A 21,658-nucleotide genomic window follows, 5' to 3' on the forward strand; every position below is an offset into this window, starting at 1 on the left:
GTGAATCTCTGATTCTAATTCACATGCTCCTACCAGAGGCACTATCAGCTACACTCAGCCTTAGGAAAAAAAGCACCAAAGATTAAAAGCGAGCCAGTTCGTTAAACTGAGTTAGCACTTCATAACACAGGGACAAACACAACAATACACAAAGAGACTCCCCGTCGCCAAACAAAACACAGGGACATGTCCTGAAAAGAAATGCCCCCACACACACCCCCAATATGTACACCCCTGCATACACCCCGAATATAAAGGCCCTCACACACACACACCCCGAACATGTACACCCCTGCGTACACCCCGAATATAAACACCTCCACTCACACACACACCCCAAATACAAACACCCCGGCGTACGCCCGACTATAAAGACCCCGGCGTACGCCCGACTATAAAGACCCCCACCCACGCCCCGACTATAAAGACCCCCACCCACGCCCCGACTATAACGACCCCCACCCACGCCCCGACTATAAAGACCCCCACACACGCCCCGACTATAAAGACCCCCACACACGCCCCGACTATAAAGACCCCCACACACGCCCCGACTATAAAGACCCCCACACACGCCCCGACTATAAAGACCCCCACACACGCCCCGACTATAAAGACCCCCACACACGCCCCGACTATAAAGACCCCCACACACGCCCCGACTATAAAGACCCCCACACACGCCCCGACTATAAAGACCCCCACACACGCCCCGACTATAAAGACCCCCACACACGCCCCGACTATAAAGACCCCCACACACGCCCCGACTATAAAGACCCCCACACACGCCCCGACTATAAAGACCCCCACACACGCCCCGACTATAAAGACCCCCACGCACGCCCCGACTATAAAGACCCCCACGCACGCCCCGACTATAAAGACCCCCACGCACGCCCCGACTATAAAGACCCCCACACGCATCCCAAATATAAACACCCCCCACATCATCATTGTTAGAATATGAAAAATCTCCTCCACTCCTGCCACATAAAGGCACCACCCACATTTAAACCCCCCTCCTTCCTTCCCCTGTCATTGTGTGGTGTTGTGTATGCACAATGCAGTTTGATGGAGGGACACTGTTAACTTGATTTTGTGTCGTGGGCAATCCCCTCACCAACTGGACAGCAGAGGCCCTCACCCAGTGGACCTAGAGGTACCTGGTAAGAAACAGGAGAGGGACTGACTGTTACTTCAGGGATAAAAATCAACCAGGAAATCACTGACAGAACTGAAAAGGGAAATCAAGGGGCCACAATGCCTGACTTAAGCAGCTAAATCTCACACAACATTGCTAATACCCGGTGGAAAGGCTGTTACCCGATACCCAACCTACTCACCTTGCTCTCCACACACACAAAATAGACCTTGAAGTCACTCTTTGCTCAGGCACACTGAGGGGACCCTCCCTGGTGATCCTTCCTTTTAATTCCCTATTTCCAGCTCTGTTTTTGGTGGCACTCTTCCGGATGAGAATCCTGATCTCCACACTCAGTGCCAGGTACCTGTAGGCAGTGAGCTGGGCACTTTCCATCACCTGTTCATTGCCAGGAGGAGCAGCTTCTTATTGTTGCACATTAACAGGGAGAGATTGAGCTCTGTGGGGATTTGTATCCACTGGGAATGACAACATAATCCTCCCACAGCCAGACAAAGTCAGAATGCAAATAGATGTAAATGTCCTGGGACTGAGCTCGAACAACAGCACACTACACTGGTGTGTGCGCCTCAGGGAGGGATACACACACACACACACTGGGTCAACACTATCAATGATCCCATACTCAGCAAAACGTAGAGGGAATCCAATGTCTAAAACTCACCAACAGCATAACAAACTGTGTTAGTGGGGTTACTTCCTAATCAACACCAGAAACAGAATTCCAAGCAGCAGACTGGAACTAACATGGCCAGAGCTTCACAAGAGTCCATGGATTGGGAAAAGCAAGGTGTGTATACAGATCACAACCCTAAATAGTGACCAGGCTGAGGAATGACAACGCAGAATGACAGACCAAACACACACTCCAAGGCGAGGCGAGGGCAGCGTGGAGGCCGCGACACAGGGCGAGGGATTGAGGCCGCGACACAGGGCGGGGCGAGGGCAGCGTGGAGGCCGCGACACAGGGCGAGGCGAGGGCAGCGTGGAGGCCGCGACACAGGGCGGGGCGAGGGCAGCGTGGAGGCCGCGACACAGGGCGGGGCGAGGGCAGCGTGGAGGCCGCGACACAGGGCGGGGCGAGGGCAGCGTGGAGGCCGCGACACAGGGCGGGGCGAGGGCAGCGTGGCGGCCGCGACACAGGGCGGGGCGAGGGCAGCGTGGCGGCCGCGACACAGGGCGGGGCGAGGGCAGCGTGGCGGCCGCGACACAGGGCGGGGCGAGGGCAGCGTGGAGGCCGCGACACAGGGCGGGGCGAGGGCAGCGTGGAGGCCGCGACACAGGGCGGGGCGAGGGCAGCGTGGAGGCCGCGACACAGGGCGGGGCGAGGGCAGCGTGGAGGCCGCGACACAGGGCGGGGCGAGGGCAGCGTGGAGGCCGCGACACAGGGCGGGGCGAGGGCAGCGTGGAGGCCGCGACACAGGGCGGGGCGAGGGCAGCGTGGAGGCCGCGACACAGGGCGGGGCGAGGGCAGCGTGGAGGCCGCGACACAGGGCGAGGCGAGGGCAGCGTGGAGGCCGCGACACAGGGCGAGGCGAGGGCAGCGTGGAGGCCGCGACACAGGGCGAGGCGAGGGCAGCGTGGAGGCCGCGACACAGGGCGAGGCGAGGGCAGCGTGGAGGCCGCGACACAGGGCGAGGCGAGGGCAGCGTGGAGGCCGCGACACAGGGCGAGGCGAGGGCAGCGTGGAGGCCGCGACACAGGGCGAGGCGAGGGCAGCGTGGAGGCCGCGACACAGGGCGAGGCGAGGGCAGCGTGGAGGCCGCGACACAGGGCGAGGCGAGGGCAGCGTGGAGGCCGCGACACAGGGCGAGGCGAGGGCAGCGTGGAGGCCGCGACACAGGGCGAGGCGAGGGCAGCGTGGAGGCCGCGACACAGGGCGAGGCGAGGGCAGCGTGGAGGCCGCGACACAGGGCGAGGCGAGGGCAGCGTGGAGGCCGCGACACAGGGCGAGGGATTGAGGCTGCGACACAGGGCGAGGGATTGAGGCTGCGACACAGGGTGAGGCGAGGGCAGCATGGAGGCCGCGACACAGGGCGAGGGATTGAGGCTGCGACACAGGGCGAGGCGAGGGCAGCGTGGAGGCCGCGACACAGGGCGAGGCGAGGCGAGGCAATAAAAAGATGAGCGTGAGTTGCAAATTCAATGCATGTTGGTCATTAACCGTGTTTGAATCTGTGATTTCTATTTGTTAGGCAGGTATGAGCCATTGACATGTCCACTTATCTGGGCAGTTACCACATCAGATCCTGCCATTTGTACAGATGTGTGCTTTATTACATACACTAAGACAATCTGAATTTGCAGGGCATAGTCATCTCATCTCAGAGTTTATTTCATTAAATATACCCAGCAAATTGCAGTATAGCATGAATAGAACAAACCCATATTAAAACAGCAGACAAGAGTGGCAACCAAGTTGTTCCAGGGCAATGGCCTGTCCCTATAACGAGGTGGTCAGTGGCCTCCGGTGAGATGCAGCTGGGTGGAGACACAGAGGGGATGGTCATTGTAGGAGGTGCTTTCCAGAAATGCAATCCATAGAGGGAATGCATCAACGTTCTGTCACTCCACTGTTAACAATTCCCCTTCATTCAACAAGGAATTCAGATATTAGAGCTGGAGTAACCCCAGGCCCTCATTACAGGAGATTAGAGCTGCAGTAACCCCAGGCCCTCATTACAGGAGATTAGAGCTGGAGTAACCCCTGGCCCTCATTACAGGAGATTAGAGCTGGAGTAACCCCTGGCCCTCATTACAGGAGATTAGAGCTGGAGTAACCCCAGGCCCTCATTCCAGGAGATTCAAGCTGGAGTAACCCAGGCCCTCATTACAGGAGATTAGAGCTGGAGTAACCCCTGGCCCTCATTACAGGAGATTAGAGCTGGAGTAACCCCAGGCCCTCATTACAGGAGATTAGAGCTGGAGTAACCCCAGGCCCTCATTACAGGAGATTCAAGCTGGAGTAACCCCTGGCCCTCATTACAGGAGATTAGAGCTGGAGTAACCCCAGGCCCTCATTACAGGAGATTAGAGCTGGAGTAACCCCAGGCCCTCATTACAGGAGATTAGAGCTGGAGTAACCCCAGGCCCTCATTACAGGACATGAGAGCTGGGGTAACCCAGGCCCTCATTAGAGGAGGTTCAAGCTGGAGTAAGCCCTGGTCCTCATTACAGGAGATTCGATTACATAAATAAAACTTACAGAATTGAGATGAGCAGGCCACATACCCAGCAGTGTTATACAGGAGCTTCCTTCCACTCAGCTCTATCCGTCTCTCCCTCTCTCTCTCTCTCTGCCTGAAGCTGCCAAACCATTCTTATTAATAGGCTCCTGTTCCATTTTATTAACATGACGTCCATGACAAGTGCATATCACAAAGCACATTCCCAGCTTCAAACCCACCCTGTTATCCGATCAGGGCCAGCAATAGCAAGCAGCACGTGGGCAGGGCAGGGCAGTGACAAGCCCTGTAAGGAACTAGCCACATGTTAGATTTGAACACTGTGGCATTTCACACATTCTGCATACCTGACTGCGGCACAGTCCTCGGGGTCCCAACAGATATCAGTGATCCCAATCCCACCCCAAATTGTCCAGCAGGAAGCCTAGGTGTCTGCACTGAAGGTGTTAAGGCTCCATTTTTCTAAAAATCAGCCGTGTCCCAGAATAACCAGCCCTAGGGTTGGGACAGGCACCAGGCCAGGCAAGGGCGGGGTCAGGATATTTTCAACCAGTTCTGGAATAGGCACCAGGAACATTTCACACAGAACAGAAGGATCCAGGCAGCAATGCACAAAAGTCATTCCAGCTCATCCCTCCCTCCCCATCACTCTTCTCCGCCCACCATTCCTCCACTCTCCATCACTTCCCTCTTACACCTCTCTCACACGCCAGTGGTCTGTGGTGCGCTGTTGCCACTCACATCCAAGTTTATCCCTCTCTTGCCGCACCGCCCCCCCCACCGCCCCTTGTAATCCAGGCACATCGCGGTGGAGGCTCAGTCTCACAAAGTGGTGGGGAAAAGGCAGTTGTAGAGAGAGAGAGAGAGAGTGAGAGAGAAAAGAGAGAGAGAGAGAGAAAAGGAGAGAGAAAAGGAGAGAGAAAAGAGAGAAAAGAGAGAAAAGAGAGAAAAGAGAGAAAAGAGAGAAAAGAGAGAAAAGAGAGAAAAGAGAGAAAAGAGAGAAAAGAGAGAAAAGAGAGAAAAGAGAGGGAGAGAGGGAGAGAGGGAGAGAGAGAGAGGAGAGAGAGAGGAGAGAGAGAGAGAGGATAGAGAGAGAGAGAGAGAGAGAGGAGAGCAGGCACGGGAGGCGGAGGGGGGAGCGGACACAAGGGAGGGGAGCGGATGCGAGGGAGGCCGAGGGGGGGAGCGGATGTGAGAGCGAGAGAGACTGAGGGGGGGGGAGCGGGTGTGGGAGCAAGGGAGGCGGAGGGGGGGAATGAGCAGAGTGGGGGGGCAGCAGAGGCGGGAGGACATAGGGAGCAGCAAGAGATAGTGGAGAGGGAGGAACTTGGCAATGAGTGGCCCTGTGTATTTCTTTACTGCCCATCATGCAGAAAGGTACGTAGAGGCAATTGAGACGTGAGGTATACTTACACAGTACGCTGCAGAATTAGTGGCAATCTGAAGCCTTTGGTGGGAAAATGTGGCAATCCTCAATGACACTAGGAAACAGAACAGAATGTCATTTGGATCATGGAGTCTAGTAGATACAACAGCAGCGGAAGAGACATTTTCAGGATAGAGAGGGGTCACAGGGAGCAGCAGTCAATCAATAGCAAGTGACAAATTCCAGTTTACATCAAACAAACAACTCTCTACCTCTGCTCTGCTTCTGATAAGCCAGAGCAGACGCAGCAACACGTCCGGCAAACGTGATGAGCTCGTTGTGACAGGGACCTGCTGCTCGTGTCTCACTAAAATCACAACCACTCCCTACACAGAACTCCAAGAATCTGATCCTTGGATCTGGTAATATCCTCACTGGGAAACAGCTGAAATCAGAGTGCCTCCCACACGCAGTGAATGTGAGCAGTTTAATTCTGCAGCTGCCCTCGGACAGAAATGCTGAGCCCTGCCCCTCGGAACATGCTCAGTTAGAGCAATCTTGGGGCAGGTTACAGCAAATCTATTTCCTTCATTCCACCCAAACCCCATTCGAAAGGCATTCCCATGATGGTGGGAATATATTAATGCATTTCCTGTCATGACAGCCGGCCCCTCGCCGACCCCGGACCGGAGCGGACCAGGTCGGCCCCTCGCCGACCCCGGACCGGAGCGGACTAGGTCGGCCCCTCGCCGACCCCGGACCGGAGCGGACTAGGTCGGCCCCTCGCCGACCCCGGACCGGAGCGGACCGGACGGGACCAGGTCAGCCCCTCGCCAACCCCGGACCGGACGGGACCAGGTCGGCCCCTCGCCGACCCCGGACCAGACCGGACGGGAGCAGGTCGGCCCCGCGCCGACCCCGGACCGGACCGGACGGGATCAGGTCGGCCCCTCACCGACCCCGAACCGGACCGGACCAGGTCGGCCCCTCGCCGACCCCGGACCGGACCGGACCAGGTCGGCCCCTCGCCGACCCCGGATCGGACCAGACCAGGTCGGCCCCTCGCCGACCCCGGACCGGACCGGACCAGGTCGGCCCCTCGCCGACCCCGGACCGGACCAGGTCGGCCCCTCGCCGACCCCGGACCGGACCAGCCCATTGCCGAGCCTGGAGCGGACCTTCACCAACCACGGATCAGCCTGACTAGGTCCCTGACCCCAGGGGAAATCTTGACCCTGGGAGAAGCCACAAGCTTGAGGGAAGTGCCCACCAGTCCACGAGCCAGGGAGACTCCATGACCCAGGTAGGGAATCCCCCATTCTGTATCCCGGGGCGGGGGATTCCCCGGCCCCTCCTTGACCCAGGGGAATCCACGGCCCCTCCGTGACCTGGGGGAATCCCTGACCCCACCGTGAGCCAGGAACTTCCCAACCCCTCTGTGACCCAGGGAAGCCCCGAGTCCATGGAATGAAATCATCAAGGCTGTGAAGTAGAGATGGAGAAAGCTGAGTAAATTGCCAGGAGCTCCCACCTGTCAGTCACAGCAGCCTGAGCATCCTTCCAGAAGCTTCTCCCTAAAAAGAGCCAAGAATGTCCAAGATAAATAACTAAGCTGATGAGCTGCCTGGCACCTATAAGACACGTTCACACATTAGGAGGTGGGATAAGAGTCTACCAAACAGCCTTGCCTAACCATCTGAGATAAATAAAGCATTCCCAGTGCACAAGCAATGCTGTACACTGACAACATACTCGGGTCACCGGGAAAGAAACAACACAGGCAACCAAGCAATAGCCCGAAGTAGAGAAACAATCAGCAAACCGGCAACAGCAAGATATGTATAGACAAGATATGCAAGACATAGAAACAGAGAAAATAGGAGGAGTAGGCCATTCTGCTCTTCGAGCCTGCCCTGCCATTTATTATGAGCATGGCTGATCATCCAACCCTGAGAGACGGCAGGCAAAGCAGCAACAGCGAATCGGGAGACGGCAGGCAAAGCGGCAACAGCGAATCGGGAGACGGCAGGCAAAGCGGCAACAGCGAATCGAGGGACGGCAGGCAAAGCGGCAACAGCGAATCGAGGGACGGCAGGCAAAGCGGCAACAGCGAATCGAGAGACGGCAGGCAAAGCGGCAACAGCGAATCGAGAGACGGCAGGCAAAGCGGCAACAGCGAATCGGGAGACGGCAGGCAAAGCGGCAACAGCGAATCGAGGGACGGCAGGCAAAGCGGCAACAGCGAATCGAGGGACGGCAGGCAAAGCGGCAACAGCGAATCGAGGGACGGCAGGCAAAGCGGCAACAGCGAATCGAGAGACGGCAGGCAAAGCGGCAACAGCGAATCGAGAGACGGCAGGCAAAGCGGCAACAGCGAATCGGGAGACGGCAGGCAAAGCGGCAACAGAGAATCGAGGGACGGCAGGCAAAGCGGCAACAGAGAATCGGGAGACGGCAGGCAAAGCGGCAACAGAGAATCGAGGGACGGCAGGCAAAGCGGCAACAGAGAATCGAGGGACGGCAGGCAAAGCGGCAACAGAGAATCGAGGGACGGCAGGCAAAGCGGCAACAGAGAATCGAGGGACGGCAGGCAAAGCGGCAACAGCAAGACAAAGAGACAACAGGCAAACCAGCAACAATGAAGCAGAGAGAAGACAACAGGAACCAGCAGGCCAACTGGCAGAGAAGGAAAGACAACAGGAACCAGCAGTGAGATGCAGGGACAACTGGCAAGCCAACAGCGAGATAGAAAGGCAATAGGTAAAACAGCAACAGCCAGAAGGAGAGAGGCAACAAACAAACAAGCAACTGTAAGTACGAGACAAACCAGCATCGGTCACATTGAGGGCTGCATCAAGGAAACCAGCAACAGCGAGGAGAGGCAACAGGTAAACCAACGAGACAGATATAACAACAGAAGCAACAGGCAGGCTGGCAAAGAGGAGAGACTACAGGGAAACTAGCAATAGCCAGATTGAGGGGAGGGGCAGCTATAAGCAGTGAGAAGGAAAGAGATAGAGGGATAACAAGCAAACCAGGAACTGTGAGAGACAACAGGCAAACCAACAAGAGCCAGAAGGACAGAGACAACAGGCAACCCAGCAGTGGCCAGAGTGTGAGAGAGAAAGACATGTGATACCTAGTAAAGGGTTAACCTAACAAGAACATGTCAGAAAAAAGGCTAATGCAGAGAGATGGGCATGACCAAGGACTGCTGATCACATTCCTGAATGATAATAAGCTTACTGGGAACTGTTTAACCACAAGATATGGTATTTGCTGTGATATTGTACTTTAATGACATCACAACAGAATTGATCACATTTAGAGTCGGAGGTGTCCTCACCATGAGGTGGGGCCCATCGTGTCCAGTTTTGAAGGTCGACACAAGAGATGAGTTAATCAACCAGCAGGATGAGCCCGAGAGATGAGTTAATCAACAGTACAATACAAATTCCAGTGGCTGTGGTCATGCACGAAGAAAGAAGGATAAAAGGGAGACTGAAGGCAGGAGAGGCAGGAGAACCCAGGACCAACACTCCAGAGGCAGACCCAAAGTTGGACTTCATGAGCAAGTACCCTGCCAGCAGGCTTGATCAACCTGAGGACAGACAGGTAATATCACACACATAGGAGAGTATTTGGTCAATGTAATTGGGTTATTTAGTGATGAAGCTACCTTTAGTAAAATAAAGCATTGTGATTGTTTAAGTTGTTTCTCGATACCACTGGCAAACGCGTAGGACGTGCTAGACATGGGTCAACAGACAACGGGTAAACTAGTGAGATGGAGTCACAACAAGTAAACCAGCAACAGCTTGCAAGCTGAGCAAACAGCTAGGGCCCTATTTACAAGATTGCTGATAAGGTCAATCTTATAGCGCACAGGGCTATACAAATCCCAACGCATATATTAATCAGTGAAGGTAGGCTTGCAGTAGACTAGTGGAGGAACCCATTAGCAGATTTCTCAACTAGCACATTGAGGAAAGGGAGTCAGTTAGACTATTCCATCTCAAAAGTGAATCCGTGGACGAGATGGAGCGTATTAAGGTGTGTAAGAAAATCCTTACACATGGCTGCAGGTTCAAAGATCGCAAATGTATCATCTAAGTATAGGAAATATGCTTGTGTAGGTTCGGGCTCATTCCATCAAGAACACATTTCTCGTGGAAATCGACAAAAATGTTAGCAAGCGCTGGACCAAGAGGGGATCCCCTGGCTACACGATCTATCTGTGCAAACATGATGTCATTAAAATGGAACTCTACTGTGAGAGTTGCTGAGTTTATAAGTTCAGTGAATACAGATTCAGAAAATAATGGCGAGTCTATATTGCCATGATACAATGAGATGTCACAAATGTCAATGGCTTCCTTCAGTGGCATGTTCATAAATAAGTTCGCAATGTCGAACGAGCACATGACAAGACATTACTATCAATACATAGGTCATGTATAGTCTTTGTGAGGGTGAAGAAATCCTTCACCATCATGTGGAAAACTCATTAAGAACTAACTGGCTTTAATAATTCACTCAAACATTTAGCCAATTCAAGCTGTGCAGAACTGGCCATTCATAAAATAGGGCATAATGGGACATCAGTTTTGTGTGCCTTCAGCAACCCATACATACATGGACGTTGTGAGCCATGAGGATGAATCCTATTGCATATTTCGCAAGGCAGCTCATTATTCTTAAATAAGTCGAACAAATGCAGAAAAAGAACACAAAGCTACCCTGCAGGACAATGGATATCCTGATCAGATCATTATTCATTGTGTATCATGCAAACTTGCAAATCAGACCTGAGAAGCACCTGGTCTATCTCAAATTACCCTGGAAAGGCAAAGCATCTCAAAGAAATTTAACAATAGGTTAATCAAGGTGTTAAATGTGATTCTGCGATTGGACAGCACTTGCTGAACAATCCTGAGTGCACCAATACTTACACTAACAACCAATTTAAGATAGTCAGTTCAGCTCATAATACAGATCATTTATGCTTGCTAGAAGCAACATACATTCATACACCGGGACTCATTCTCGGCAAACAAAAGGAATATGTTCAAGCCTTGCATCTTTTTTGAATTATCCGGGAGCTTATGGTTTCCTGTTGCTTTCTCCATGGCAGCAACTTGGCCAACCAGGGTCAATTTGCCAAACAATCAGAACCGTTTTCTCCTATAGCATAAATTGTTGTGATAGTTTGAAATTTGGCATTCTTGCATTTGTCCTGATGAGTGCAACATGCCTCAAAGCTTCAACAACATGTTCCACTTATCGACAATATTCAAGTTCTGTACTACCAAATGATAAATTGACTAAGGAACAGAAAACAAAGAGTAGTGGTGAATATGGGCTTTTAAAACTGGAGGGGAGTATACAGTGCTATTCCCGCAGGATTTTTGATAGACTTTAATGACCAGCACTTGGGGAAACAGGACATAATTGCAGTAAACACCAAAGTCTAAAATGTGGCAAACAATGAGGATAGTATCAAGACTTCAAGAGGACAGTATAGGCTGCTCCTGTATTTTCCTGCTGTCCATACATACCCTAGAATGCCATTTTACCATCTGGAAGATGGGGTATCCTATACCAGAATCCTCTGTTTTTCATGCGAAATCCACAATGGGCGAGAGTTTCACAGAGCAGTCTAGTGCAATAGGATTTTAAAGCAGATTCATGGGCACCCAGGCCACTTGCAATTTCTGTTCCCTGGAGGAGTACATATTTCATGTACACGGAGGGAGTGAAAAGTTGCTGCTCTCCTTCCACAGTTTGAAGAGGCTGCTCCTCAATTTCATGTTGTGCTCCAGTTACACACTCCTGATCTTGTTGTGGAGGGGAGCTCCTGGGCCTAAGGTAGCCATCTGCAGAATCCAGCAACAAACAGTGGAGAGGGCAGTTCAGCTTGACTCCCTAGCACAGATACATTGTGCCTGCGTGTCACTGGAGAGAGTGTACCCAGTGTTTGCTGGTACACTTGATGTCTTCCTCAACTGGTGGGCACCAGGTGGACTGGTGGGTTTCATCAACACCCAGAACCAAAATTTAAGTTTTATTTTTCTTTAATTTACAGTTTCTGGATTGTGCCCCTATAAAGAAGAGAGCCCTTGCTGCCCTTTAATTGATGATGACACCTGTCATTAATATTAAAGAGGTAGACAGGCTGGTGAAATGAGAAGACACTTGGCAGATGAAGTTTAGCACCAAGAACTGTGAAGTGATATATTTCGCTTGGGTGAGGATCAGCAACATAAGCTAAATGGTAAAATGTTAAAGGGGATGCAGGGGCAGAGAGACCTGGGGATATATGTACACAAATCTGTCAAAGTGGCAGGGAATGTTGAGAAGGCTGTTAATAAAGCATATGGATGCTTGGCTTTATTAATAGGGACAGAGAAACCGGAAGCGAGGAAGTTATACTAGACCTTTTTAAAACACTGGATAGGCCTCAGCTGCAGTGTTGTGGTCAATTCTCAGCACGACACTTTAGGTGTGAGTGCAGGAAAGAATGGTACCAGGAATGAGGGACTTCAGTTATGTGGAGAGACTGGAGATGAAAGCGAAGCTAGCTAAAGTGAACTGGCAAATGAGGTTAAGGGATAGGTCAACAGAAGTTCAGTGACAGCCATTTACAAGGATATTTCAGAATACACAGAATATATACATTCCAATGAGAAAGAAAAATCCCACAGTGAGGGCCGACCATCCGTGGTTAACTAAAAAAGTTAAAGACAGTGTCAAACTCAAAGCAAAAACATATAATTACACAAAGATGGGTGGCAGGTCAGAAGATTGGAAACAATGTAAAGAACAGCAAAGAATGACAAAAGGACTAATAAGGACGGAAAAATTAGATTATGAGAGAAAGCTAGCTAGTAATATAAAGACGGACAGTAAGAGTTTCTATAGACACTTAAATAAGAAAAGAGTTAACAAAGAGTTGGTCCTATAGAGAGTGCATCTGGGGAAATGATAATGGAAAGCAGAGAGATAGCAGATGAATTAAACAGGTATTTTGTTTCAGCCTTCACTATAGGAGGACATAAGTAACATCTCAGAAATAGCTGTAAATCAGGAAATGGAAGGGAGGGAGGAACTTGGGAAAATTACAATCACAAGGGAAGTGGTATTGAGCAAATTGTTGGGGGCTGCAGGCTGACAAATCCCCAGATCTGGGTGGACTTCACACTAAGGTGTTGAAAGAAGTGGCTAGTGAGATAGTTGATGCACTGGTTCTAATTTTCCAAAATTCCCTAGATTTGAAGAAGGTTCCATTAAATTGGAAAATAGCAATTGTAACTCCTTTATTCAAAAAGGGAGGGAGACAGAAAACAGGAAACTACAGGCCAGTTAGCCTAACATTTGTCATAGGGAAAATGTTAGAAGCTATTATTAAAGATGTTATAGCAGGGCACTTCAAAAATTCAAGTCAATCAGGCAGAGTCAACATGGTTTTGTAAAAAGGAAATCATGTTTAACCAATTTATTGGAGTTCTTTGAAGGAGTCATGTGATGTGGATAAAGGAGAACCGGTGGATGTACTGTACTTAGCTTTCCAGAAGGCATTTGATAAAGTGCCACATCAAAGGTTATTGCAGAAAATAAAAGCTCATGGTGTAGGGGGTAACATATTGGCATGGATAGAAGATTGGCTAGCTAACAGGAAGCAGAGGGTGGGCATAAATGGGTCAATTGCTGGTTGGCAGGGTGTGACGAGTGGTGTGCCACAGGAATCAGTGCTGGGACCTCAACTTTTTACAATTTATATAAATGACCTGGGTGTAGGGACTGAAGGAATGATTGCTAAATTTTCTGATGACACAAAGATAGGTAGGAAAGTAAATTGTGAAGAGGACGTAAGGAGCCTACAAAGTGACATAGATTGGTTAAGTGAGTGGGCAAAGATCTGGCAAATGGAGCATAATGTGGGTAAATGTGAAATTGTTCATTTTGGCAGGAAGAATAAAAAAGCATATTATCTAAATAGCGAGAGATTGCAGAGCTCTGAGATTCAGAAAGATTTAGGTGTCCTAGTGCATGAATCACAAAAGGTTAGTATGCAGCTACAGCAGGTAATTAGGAAAGCTAATAGAATGTTATCATTTATTGTGAGGGGAATTGATTACAAAAGTAGGGAGGTTATGCTTCAGTTGTACAGGACATTGTTGAGACCACATTTGGAATATTGTGTACAGTACTGGTCTCCTTGTTTAAAAAGAGGTGTAAATGCATTAGAAACAGTTCAGGGAAGGTTTACTCGATTAAACCAGGAATGGGCAGGTTGTCTTATGAAGAAAGGCTCGACAGATGAGGCTTGTACCCACTGGAATTTAAAAGAGTAAGAGGCGACTTAGTTGAAAGCTTTAAGATCCTGAGGGGTCTTAACAGGGTGGATGTGGAGAGGATGTTTCCTCTTGTGGGAGAATCTAGGACTAGGGGTCACTGTTTAAAAATAAGGAGTGGCCCATTTAAAACAGGGATGAGGAGAATCTTTTTCTTTGAGGGTTGAGAGTCCTTGGAACTCTCTTCCTCAAAAGGCGGTGGTAGCAGAGTCTTTGAATATTTTTAAGGCAGAGTTAGATAGATTCTTGATTAACAGGGAGGTGAAAGGTTATCGAGGGTAGGCAGGGATATGGGGTTGAGTTTACAATCAGATCAGCCATGATCTTATTGCATGGCAGAGCAGGCTTGAGGGGCCGAGTGGCTGACTCTTGCTCCTAATTTGTATGTATGTATGTAAGATGGGGGTTTTCTTCTTAGAGGAGACAAGGTTAAAGGAAAATAGGGGTTTAAAGTGAATAAGGATTTGATGGAGTAAATAAAGAGAAACTTTCTACTGGCGGAAGCATTACAACCAGAGGACACCGATTTGAAGCGATGAGCAAAAGACCCAGAGGCGACATCAGGAGAATCCTTTTTGCACATCGAATTGTGGTGATTTGGCTGTCTGAAAGTGTGGAGGAAGGACATACAGTAGTCATTTACTGGCTGAATATTTGAAAGGGATACATCTACAGGTCAAGGGGAAAAGGCAGAATGATGGAATAGCAGCCACAGGCACACTATAGGCTAAATGGCCTTGTGTGCTGGATCATTCTCTGAGACGCAGCAGTAAAACAGTAACAGAAACTAGGTCAGTGAGCCTCCAGACTCCTGAAGGTCAGACCATTTGTTACAAATACATTTTCACCTTAAAACATCTCCCCCTGTGTATACCTTCTCCCCAGTCTCCACACACAGACACACACAGACACAGAACCCAATAATACCAGGCAGGATGAACCCTCTCCTGACTGACAGCCACGAACAGCCCGGGGACTCTCTGCCTCCAGCCCAGGAATCCCCGTTCCTCCACGGGCTGTGCCATTCATCAAGTGCCCAAACCCCAGCCCCAAAGCCTCCATTACAGGCTATTAGCACATACACCCATAGCCAGGCTGCAGGCACATTCAAGTCTCTGTGTTTGAATTCATTCGCGACTGCTGTCAGTGTCAGCAGCGGCAGTACGGACTGTACGAGAATCACAGAAGCTGCACAGAACTCAGCCAAGCTCACTGAGTACTGAGCCAATCATCAGGCTGGTGTGACACAGTGGGACAGACAGTGGGTACATGCACTCTGCCCAGAGCTCCAATGCCAAGAATACAAAGGGCACCGAAACCCAGATCTCTGCACTCCCAGTTGCATTTTTAAGGAGGGGCTCAATAACCCCTCTCCTATTGTGTCCTCTTACTGACTATCTCTACTGATGTTGTGCTGGGGTGGCGGGGAGGTGGGTGTGGTGTTGTATGGATACTGAAGGGAATCAGCTGGGGGTTGACACAATAGGGGAAGGGGTGGGAGTCAGGAGGAGACAGTGAGGAAAGGGGTTAGAGAGTGGGGAGGGGAGCAGGTAGGGTGAGGGGACAAAGGCTGTTGATGGGGGAGGACAATGAGGGAGGAGGAACCCCACTGGCAGCACAGATGAGCAGTGAGTTGTGTAAGTGTGCTACCCCCTCTTTGTCGGGCTGCTGCAATGATGTTAGAGAGCAGCAGAGACTCTGGTCTCTCAGTCAGCTCTGGGACTGAGGTGAGTGAGGAGGGGGTGGAGGGACTGGGGGATTGGTGAGAAGGGGACGAAGGTAGGAGATCAAAGGGGTATTGCTAGAGTGGCTGAGTAACCTTCATAGGGGGCAGACACAAGACGACAAGCAATACAGCCAGCCAACAACATTGACACAACTGCAACCACCTTACAACATGGAAAAGAGCTGAAAAATATTTACTACCTGTTGTCTCTGCCTCCTGCGGTCCTGCACCCGTTGTAATCCAGCTATAATCAGAACCACGCAGTCACCATTTCTCAGCACCACCCTCCCCACTCCAACTCGACAATGCAGGACCCACCCTGCCATCCCCTCCCCCAGCCCTTCTGCTGAGCAGCAGCAGCAGCTGAGAAGCAGTGAATGGGCTCTCTGTGCGAGGGTGCAGCACACAAACAGACTGCAGCCGTCTGTCACACGCTCCCTGAAGCGCTCAGTATAAAGAAGCACTTGTTCCCTTGGCCGGCCCTCTTTCTCAGCTCTTCTCATAGGAAAGCTTCATGCTCCAATGAGTGATGGGGAGGGAAATCGAAGGGCAGCAATCAGAGTCAGCAGAAATCTATAAGGGCAAGGATGCAGGCAGCTGGGTGGACTGTCAGGATACTAACTGTGTAATGCACTGTGGAGCAGAAAGCTGTCCAGAGGGAAGAGCAGAATAGAAAGGCTTTAGTCATAAGGGATTTGATCATTAGGGGGATAGATAGCATCCTCTACAGTCCCAACCGAGAGCCCAGAAGAGTGTGTCCATTACCTGCTGCAAAGAGTAATGTACATCTCAGGGCCACTAGAGGGATGTTAGAAAGGGAAAGGGAAGATCCTGTTGTCATGGTCCATGTTGGAACCAATGACAGGGAAGAAAAAGCAGGTCCTGCTGAAGGAACATCAGATGTTAGGAACTAAATTAATAAACTAGACCTCACTAAAATGTGGCAAGTGGGTAATGATGCAGGTAATGATAATCAGAGTGTGACAGGAAGGGACAGAGCGTAACATAACAGTGCACCAACAAATAAGGTGAGAGTAGGGAAAAATTGTAAAAAGGCAGAATTAAAAGCTCTTTATCGGAATGCATGCAGCTTTCATTGCAAGATGGATAAATTGATAATAAAAATAGAAATAAATGAGAATAACATGAAGCCATTACAGAGGCATGATTGCAAAATGGCCATGGCTGGGACTTGAATATTCAAGGGTATTTTATGTTTCAGAAGGATAGGAAGTGGTGTAGCTCTGTTAATCGAGGATGTGATCAGTACCATAGTGAGAAATTATCTTGGTTTGGAGGATCAAAATGTGGAATCAGTTTGGGTGGAGATAAGAAATAGCAAAGGAAAAAAGTCACATGAGAGTGGTTTATAGACCTTCTAACAGTAACACATTAGGACAAAGTATAAATCCAGTAATAATGGGGACTTGTAAGAAAGGTACATAAAATAATGATGACAAATTTTAATCTTCATATAGATTGGGTGAATCAGATTGACAAAGGTAGCCTGGAGGATGAATTCATAAAGTGTATTCAGGAGAGTTTCTCAGAATAATATTCTGGACCCAACCAGGGAACAGGCTATTTTTGACCTGGTAATGTCTAATGAGACAGGATTCATAGTAAAGGATCCTCTAAGCAAGAGTGATCATAACATGATATAATTTCACATTCAGTTTGAGGGTGAAAAATTTGGGTCTTAAACTGGTGTCTTAAACTTAAATAAAGGCAATTACAAAGGTAAGACGACAGGGTTGGCTAAAACAGACTGGGAAAATAGATTAAAAGGCAAGACAGTAAATAGCAGTGGCAGACATTTAAGGAGCTATTTCATAACTCTCAACAAAAATATATTCCATTGATAAGGAAGGACTCTATGAGAAGGCTGTATCATCCACAGCTAGCTAAGGAAGTTAAGGATAGTATCAAATTGTAAGAAAAGATATACAATGACACGAAGATTAGCGGTAAGCCAGGAGATTGGGAAAATTTTAGAAACCAGCAAAGAATGACAAAAAATAATAGAGGGAGAAATTGGAGTGTGAGCAAAGAGAAAACTAGCAAGAAATATAAAATCAGACAGTAAAAACTTCTGCAAGTATATAAAAAGGAAGAGAATGGCTGAAGTAAGTGTTGGCCACTTAGAGGGAGAGACTGGGGAATTAATAATGGGAAACAAGGAAATGGCAGAGACATTGAACAAATATTTAGTAACTTCACAGAAGAAGACACAGAAAACATCCCAAGACTTACAAGAAATCAAGAGACAAAAGGGAAGGTGAAACTTAAAACAATCGCAATCACTAGAGAAAAGGTACAAAGAAAGCTAATGGGACTGAAGGCTGACAAGTCCCCTGGACTAATGGTCTGCATCCTAGGGTCTTAAAAGAAGTGGCTACGGAGATAGTAGATGCATCGGTTGTGATCTTCCAAACCTCCCTAGGTTCTGCAAAGAACCCAACGGATTGGAAAATCGCTAATGTAACAACTCTATTCAAGAAAGGAGGGAGACAGAAAGACAGGAAACTATAGGCCAGTTAGCCTAACATCCGTCAGAGGGAAAATGCTAGAATCCATTATTAAGGAGGTCATAACAGGACATTTAGAAAATTATAATACAAATAGACAGAGTCAACATGATTTTGTGAAAGGGAAATCATGTTTGACAAATTTATTAGAGTTCTTTGGGGATGTAACAAGTAGGATGGATAAAGGGGAACCAATAGATGTAGTGTATCTGAACTTCCAAAAGGCATTCAATAAGGTGCCACATAGAAGGCACAAGAAAACAGCTCATGGTGTTGGGGAATGATATATTAGCATGGATAGAGGATTGGTTAACTAACAGGAAATAAAGAGTTGGGAAAAACAGGTCACTTTCAAGTTGGCAAACTATAACTAGCGGAGCGCTGCAGGGATCAGTGCTGAACCTCAACTATTTACAATCTATATCAATGACTAGGATGAAGGGGCCGGATGTATTGTAGCCAAATTTGCTGATGATACGAAGGTAAGAAGGAAAGCAAGTTGTGAGGAGGGTGCAAACAGTCTGCAAAGGGATATGGATATGTTAAGTGAGTGGATAAAAATTTGGCAGATGGAGTATAATGTGGGAAAATGTGAGGTTGTTCACTTTGGCAGGAAAAAGAGGAAAGCAGAAAATTCTTTAAATGCAGAAAGCTACAGTACAGATGGATCTGGGTGCCCTTGTACATGAATCACAAAAAGTTAGCATGCAGGTACTGCAAGTACAGCAAGTGGTTAGGAAGGCAAATGGATTGTTGGCCTTTATAGCAAGGGAGATGGAGTATAAAAGTAGGGAAGTTTTGCTACAATTGTGCAGAACATTGGTGAGACCACATCTAAAGTATTGTGTACAGTTTTGGTCTCCTCACTTAAGGAGGGATATACTTGCATTGGAAGCAGTTCAGAGAAGGTTCACTTGGCTGATTCCTGGGATGAAGGGGTTTGTCTTATGAACAGAGGTTGAGCAGGTTGGAGCTCATTGGAGTTTTGAAGAACGAGAGGTGATCTTATTGAGACATAGAAGATTCAGAGGGGACTTGACGGGGTAGTCACTGAGAGGGTGTTTCCCCTCATGGGGGACTCTAGAACTAGGGGGCACAGTTTCAAAATAAGGGGTCCCACACTTAAGACAGAGAGGAGGAGGAACTTCTTCTCTCAGAGGGTCATTATGTTTGGAATTCTCTACTCCAGAGAGCACTGGAGGCTGAGTTATTGAATATATTCAAGGCTGAGTTAGACAGATTAGATAGACAAGGAAGTCAAGGGTTATGGCAGGGGCGGGGAGCAGGCAGGAAAGTGGTGTTAAGGCTAAAATCAGATCAGCCATGATATTATTGATTGGCAGAGCAGGATTCTCCAAAGGATGTGTCCTAGAGCCTCAACTATTCACTGTATTTATCAATGGTTTGGATGAAAGAGAGAGCCTTGTGTTTATCCAAGTTTGCAGTTGACACTAAGTTAAGAGCTAAAAGTCACAGACGGTCTCTAATAGATTGAGTGGGCAAAACTGTGACAGGTAGAGTTCAATATGAACAAATATGAGGGCATTCACTTAGGTCCCAAGAAAGACAAATTAGTCGGCTCAAAACTGCACGGCGCCCCCGCTCACCCTCCTGAACGCAATCATTGCTCCTAATCACAAAGATCTTCACTCACTCCTAACCTTCTTTATTGTCCCCAAAAGCCCTACAAATGCCCTGTACTAATACATTCACATCATCCCATGTCCTGCCGTCCACATCTAGCCCGACACACTCCTCAATACCTCCATCACTCCTAAATCTCCTGGTCCCACCCTCCCACTAACAACCCTCATCTCCCTCCTCTCACCCCCTCCCCTATTCTCCCCGAACTGGCTCTGTGAGTGAGGCTCCCGGCCCCGGGCTCTACCCTGCCCGCACTCTGCGCTCACCAGCTCCGGCTCTCGGCCCAGTCCAGGGCGGTCCTGCCGCTCCGCTCTCACCGAAAACCTCAACTCGGGACTAGCGACCGAACTGTGCTCCGACCCGGGACTCCGCCAACAGCACTCCGACACTGTAACCCCGACGCTGAGTTACTCTCAATCCCACTCTGTTACTCCTGGGGTTTTAACCCCCTCACACCCTATAGCCCAGAGAGTTACTCTCAGCCCCACTCGCTGCTGGATATTTAACCCCTTCACACCCTATAGCCCAGAGAGGAGTTACTCTCAGCCCCACTCGCTGCTGGATATTTAACCCCCTCACACCCTATAGCCCAGAGAGTTACTCTCAGCCCCACTCGCTGCTGGATATTTAACCCCTTCACACCCTATAGCCCAGAGAGTGAGTTACTCTCAGTCCCACTCGCTGCTGGATATTTAACCCCCTCACACCCTATAGCCCAGAGAGTGAGTTACTCTCAGCCCCACTCGCTGCTGGATATTTAACCCCCTCACACCCTATAGCCCAGAGAGTTACTCTCAGCCCCACTCGCTGCTGGATATTTAACCCCCTCACACCCTATAACCCAGAGAGTGAGTTACTCTCAGTCCCACTCGCTGCTGGATATTTAACCCCCTCACACCCTATAGCCCAGAGAGTGAGTTACTCTCAGCCCCACTCGCTGCTGGATATTTAACCCCCTCACACCCTATAACCCAGAGAGTGAGTTACTCTCAGTCCCACTCGCTGCTGGATATTTAACCCCTTCACACCCTATAGCCCAGAGAGGAGTTACTCTCAGTCCCACTCGCTGCTGGATATTTAACCCCCTCACACCCTATAACCCAGAGAGTGAGTTACTCTCAGTCCCACTTGCTGCTGGATATTTAACCCCTTCACACCCTATAACCCAGAGAGTGAGTTACTCTCAGTCCCACTTGCTGCTGGATATTTAACCCCTTCACACCCTATAACCCAGAGAGTGAGTTACTCTCAGTCCCACTTGCTGCTGGATATTTAACCCCTTCACACCCTATAACCCAGAGAGTGAGTTACTCTCAGTCCCACTCGCTGCTGGATATTTAACCCCCTCACACCCTATAGCCCAGAGAGTTACTCTCAGCCCCACTCGCTGCTGGATATTTAACCCCCTCACACCCTATAACCCAGAGAGTGAGTTACTCTCAGTTCCACTCGCTGCTGGATATTTAACCCCCTCACACCCTATAGCCCAGAGAGTTACTCTCAGCCCCACTCGCTGCTGGATATTTAACCCCTTCACACCCTATAACCCAGAGAGTGAGTTACTCTCAGCCCCACTCGCTGCTGGATATTTAACCCCCTCACACCCTATAACCCAGAGGGGAGTTACTCTCAGCCCCACTCGCTGCTGGATATTTAACCCCCTCACACCCTATAACCCAGAGGGTGATTT

General features: G+C 49.3%; 1 protein-coding gene across 13 annotated transcripts in view; it reads right to left on the reverse strand.

Annotated features, from left to right (window-relative positions):
* Positions 1-20,346, reverse strand: part of pacsin3 (protein kinase C and casein kinase substrate in neurons 3) — a 123,317-nt gene extending 102,971 nt beyond the window's left edge. For 4 of the 13 annotated variants that reach the window (XM_078548785.1, XM_078548793.1, XM_078548792.1 and 1 more), the window contains exon 1: positions 5,764-5,916. The gene's annotated coding sequence lies outside the window, so the exon portion shown is untranslated. Of the gene's footprint in view, positions 1-4,370; positions 4,468-5,763; positions 5,917-5,988; positions 6,189-7,247; positions 7,291-15,996; positions 16,079-20,234 lie in introns of those variants that run through there. The other 9 variants (XM_078548791.1, XM_078548787.1, XM_078548782.1 and 6 more) reach the window with 8 other exon arrangements.
* Between the last annotated feature and the right edge of the window lie 1,312 nt (positions 20,347-21,658).

Source organism: Cetorhinus maximus, chromosome 9 (genome assembly GCF_964194155.1).
Source record: "Cetorhinus maximus chromosome 9, sCetMax3.hap1.1, whole genome shotgun sequence".
Lineage (NCBI taxonomy): Eukaryota > Metazoa > Chordata > Chondrichthyes > Lamniformes > Cetorhinidae > Cetorhinus > Cetorhinus maximus.